Source organism: Bison bison, unplaced genomic scaffold (genome assembly GCF_000754665.1).
Source record: "Bison bison bison isolate TAMUID 2011002044 unplaced genomic scaffold, Bison_UMD1.0 scf7180017864518, whole genome shotgun sequence".
Taxonomy (NCBI): domain Eukaryota; kingdom Metazoa; phylum Chordata; class Mammalia; order Artiodactyla; family Bovidae; genus Bison; species Bison bison.
This window is the reverse complement of record NW_011495071.1, coordinates 9,951,119-9,955,911: the sequence shown is the minus strand read 5'-3', so window position 1 is coordinate 9,955,911 and position 4,793 is coordinate 9,951,119. Positions and strand designations below refer to the sequence as shown.

The following is a 4,793-nucleotide window of genomic DNA, read 5'->3' as shown; positions in this document are numbered from 1 at the left end:
TAAATGTCCAGGGTTCCCAGTTCACCCTTCCTACCTAGACCCTGCCTGCCCATGGGGAGACAGCACCTTTCCCTACACCGACTCCTCCCCCAAGTGTATACTCACAAGAGCAGGGCCTAGAGCTTCTCCCCTGGCACCTTGGGGTCCTCCCAGCCACTCCTGTTTCCTGGCTAATGACCCTCCTCTTCCTGCAGTGACTGACACTCGGTAGCACAACCCTTTGGGGCAGCTCACATCTCTTCCCCCAAATCAAAATGCAACATGAAACCCCTGACATTTACAAGGGGGCACCCTACTTGAAGAATAGGAGAACAAGAGACGGGGAGTCTCTTAATCTTGAACAAAGCAGTAAACATCCCAAAGCCTGAGTTCCCTCATCTGTAAAATGGGGACTGCAGAGTCTGTTCCAATCCCAGGGTGCTTATCAGGATCAAGATAGAGATGAATAGAAGGCAGCGTTGCAAAAACTTAGAAATGTGAATGATTACTATAAATCTTAATTTTTTTTAATGTCTTATTTTTCTTTTTTTATTGGCGTATAATTGCTTTACAGTGTTGTGTTACTTTCTGCTGTACAGTGAAGTGAATCAGCTCCTGTGCTTAGTCACTCAGTCGTGTCTGACGCTTTGCGACCCCACGGACTGTAGCCCGCCATCCCTCTGTTCATGGGGATTCTCCAGGCAAGAATACTGAAGTGGGTTACCATGCCCTCCTCCAGGGGAATCAGCTATATGTATCATACATCTTCTTGCTCCTGAACTTCCTTCACACAGCCCCTATGAAAGTGAAAGTGAAAGTGAAGTCGCTCAGTCGTGTCCAACTCTTTGCGACCCCGTGGACTGTAGCCCACCAGGCTCCTCCTTCCATGGGATTCTCCAGGCAAGAATACTGGAGTGGGTTGCCATTTCCTTCTCCAGGGGGTCTCCTGCATTGCAGGCAGACGCTTTAACCTCTGAGCCACCAGGGAAGCCCACCATACGATTTTTTTAAAATTAGCAGACGATACAGAGATCTTTAAAGATAGTGGCAGGAGATGAGTGTATGAAGTTAAAAGCCTCAACTTCGGACAGCCCTTTCCCATGGTAACCATGGGGAGTTGCCTGGTAGGTCTCTCCTCTTCCCTGCAGTGGTGTGGGCTGTCCCACCTGGAGCTGCCGACGCCCTGGGCACAGATCTCCATGCCTCAGGCAAATGGTTCCAAACACCTGTGCCATTTCCCCTCCGTAAAATAAAACCGCTCACAAATGCGCTTCTGTTCCTCTCACACAAATGGCAACAGCCGTTGTTCTTATTGGATTGTAGATGAATCACTCAGAAAATATTTTTGGGCACATTATAGAGGCAATAACATAAAAGTACCTGGAAAATGGTTCTGTTTTGTTTTCCACTTTGCAAACCCAAACTGGAGCCTGGGGTTGTATTACATATTTTTGTCTCCTGTTTTTGAACAGAAGTGCTCTGCTCATTTCCACTCCACGCTGAGGAGGCGGACACATCAATCACTCCTGAGTGGGGTGTGAACCCTTCAGAGGGTCCAGTTTGTCTTCGGCCGCAAGAACTTGAGTGAGAGGAGAGGTGAGTCTGCAACGCCAGCCTTCACATCTAGGAAGAGTGATGGAGAAGATGGAGGTGTACATCTGTCTCTTCTGAGGACAGAAGAGAAGGGAGAGAAGCAGACAGAAGAGAAGGGAGAAGCAGCAGTGAGAAGTCAGGCTGAACCCCAGGAGGACCAGTCTCACTGCCCGGAAGTGAGCAACATTTGATCACATCTCCTAGAGAGTTTATGGGGCTAGACAACCATTTGTATGGCATGTTTTGGGTTCATAGCTGCCTTGTGGCAGATGAAGGGATAGATGACCCATGAAAAGCCCAACACTGTGGCATACTAGGAAACTCCTCCTGTGACATCAGGGGACTATCTGGTACCAGGCACGAGGGTCTTGGAAGAAAATGCGGGCTTCTCTCTCTGTCCTGGAGACCTCACTTCATCAGTCTCTTCCTCTGCTAAAGAAGGGCCGGCCGGCCACTCCACAGCCTCTCATGCAGGCCTGGCAGGCAAGGCTTTCAATCATGTGTCCACGAGTCCGTTCCACACCCATAGTTCTGCTGACTTCCACAGAAATGCCCCCTCGAGCCCCTATACCATCCTGCTGAGAGCTTTGTGAGTCTTAATTCCAACATCAACACATCACAAACAGTGAAGTGGGAAAGAAGAACAAAGTCCTGATACATGCTCCCAGGAACTCCCTTCTAGTTGACACCAACCCAGTAACCGCTCAACCAGTGATGAATCCACTTAACTCTACCATCTCCCATTCAGAAAATTGAACCTAAAAAAGCAGAAGTGTGGAGATGATGAAAAGATCAGTTTCTAGGGGTGGTGATCGGGGGAGAGATGAGTAGCAGAGCACAGAGCATGTTCAGGGCAGTTAAAGTACTCTGCTTGATACTGTAGTGACAGATACATGTCATTATACATATGTCCAAACCCATGAATGTACAGCACCAAGAGGGACCCTTAGGGAACCCATGCATCTATGGGTAGTTACAGTGTCAGTGTAGGTGCGTCCTGGGTAACAAGTGCACCATTCCAATGATGCTGATGGCAGTGATGCTGATAATGGGGGACACGATACATGTGTGGGGGAGACGGCAATGGCACCCCACTCCAGTACTCTTGCCTGGAAAATCCCATGGACAGAGGAGCCTGGGGGCTGCAGTCCATGGGGTCGCTGAGGGTCGGACACGACTGAGTGACTTCACTTTCACTTTTCACTTTCATGCATTGGAGAAGGAAATGGCAACCCACTCCAGTGTTCTTGCCTGGAGAATCCCAGGGACGGGGGAGCCTGGTGGGCTGCCGTCTATGGGGTCGCACAGAGTCAGACACGACTGAAGTGACTTAGCAGTAGCAGCAGCATACATGTGTGGGAACAGGGGCTTTGTGGGAAATCTCTGTACTCCCACTTCTAGAATATTGTAAAAAATAAATCTTAAAAATCTTAAAAAAAAAAAAAACCTGAACCTAAAGTCAAAAAAAAGTTTGCATGTTGTTGGAATAGTTTGTGATAAACACTCCAAGGGCATGCATGCGTGCTCAGTCATGTCTGACTCTTTGCAACCCCTTGGACAAAGGCCTGCCATGGTCCTCTGTCCATGGGATTTCTCAGGGAAGAATATTGGAATGGATTGCCATTTCCTACTTTAGGAGATCTTCCTAACCCAGGGATCAAACACATGTCTCCTGCACTGGCAGGTGGATTCTTTACCACTGAGCCACCTGGGAAACCCACATACTTTCCAAGTACTTTCTTTATTCCAACTCTAGAAGGTCTAAAACCACATATGTTGGCCTGGCCAGTCCACAAATTAGTTTGTGATTATCCCAAGTAGACTCTGTTTTAAGACAGCATGGATTTATCTGACACCCGAATATTAGTTGGAAGGGATGTGAGGTCTGGTCTCCTCTCTGTCACTTCCTGGCTGGATCACCCTGCTTAACATCTCTGGGCCCCAGTGACTTCCTCTGAAAAACAGAGGAGACAATATCTCACCTTCATCAGAAAATCTCTCAAAACCCCTTAGAGCTCAAGGGCTACAATTCCTCACAAAATGGCCTCTACAAATGAAGAATATTTTTCCCTTCTCATTTGTCAACTAAAATCTAAGGCCTAGGGTAAAAGGCAAAGCACAGGCTTTGGAGGCGGAGAGATCAAAGTACAGATCCAGGCTGCCATTCAGGAGATCCAGGACTTAACCTCTCCAAGCCTGGCTCAGATCTCTATCATCAAAACAAGGACAGCGACCTGCATCACAGCCAATGCAGAGTAAACATAAGACCACCCCCTTCCTGCTTGGGCACCAAAGAGCTTTCCAAGCCCAGATCCGCCATGTGGCTCAGTTCTTTCTCTTAGATTTCCTGTCTCACCCTTTCCTCCCTTTAGAAAAACATGGCTTTGTCCGTTCCCTGCCAACTAACATGCTATTAGTTAAGTTTTCTCTTGTGGCCAGATATTACCTCTGAATTATAAGTGAAAAGACAGGGACATAGAAAAAAGGGGTGGGGGGAGTCATTCAGGAGACAAAACCTTAGGCCAGACCCTCTATTTCTGCTCATGAACCAGTGACTGCTGCCCTGGGCTGGAGACCCTCTTCCCCTACCTGTCCCTGGGCATTCGGCTGTTCTCTGTTGTTCCTCTTACAATATTGGATCTGTTCAATGCTTTATATTCGGTTTGTCAACGCAGGGATGATTCAGAGCAAGATTGGGTTATTACAAATTCAGGAGGCACTACACACACGGCTGTCATGTTTCAGTTACCCTTTCTCTCGGTTTAATAAAATTTGCCACACTAATACAAAGCCATCTTTTATCGTTTTTCCCTGCAGTTGTAACAACTTGTCCAGCTCCCTCCTGCTAATTAAAGGAGGAGGGATGCAGCAGCTCATTGGAAAGTGAGTTTCCAGGGAGGCTGTCAATATCTTTGCAGCCACTTAGCTCTGGTTCTTATGGACCTTTAACGGCCTGCGCCTCCATGATCGGAGCCCTAATGAGGTCAGCAGCTGCTGGACGCGGCAGGCAAAGCCTTGCTTGGTGGCTGCCCGGGTGCCCGCAGGCAGGAGAGGAGCCCAGCGCTCCTCCGGGGCTGGATGACGTGGGTTCCGCAGTCAGTCCTCCCACGCCGCCCCAGCGTCACTGCCTCTGATGTGTGTGTGACAGTCTCCCTGGCAAAGAGTACCCACCAGAGTAACCGCGATTGGGAAGGGGGTCGGTTTGACAGGAACCATCCGCC

General features: G+C 48.7%; 1 long non-coding RNA gene across 1 annotated transcript in view; it reads right to left on the bottom strand.

The window, feature by feature from the left end:
* Positions 1-705: 705 nt before the first annotated feature.
* LOC104981405 overlaps positions 706-4,793 on the bottom strand; it is a 4,637-nt gene continuing 549 nt past the window's right edge. Inside the window, exons 2-3 of the long non-coding RNA XR_824368.1 lie at positions 1,360-1,602; positions 706-776 (exon numbers count right to left, since the gene is read on the bottom strand). This is a non-coding gene — a long non-coding RNA (uncharacterized LOC104981405). The remainder of the gene's footprint in view (positions 777-1,359; positions 1,603-4,793) is intronic.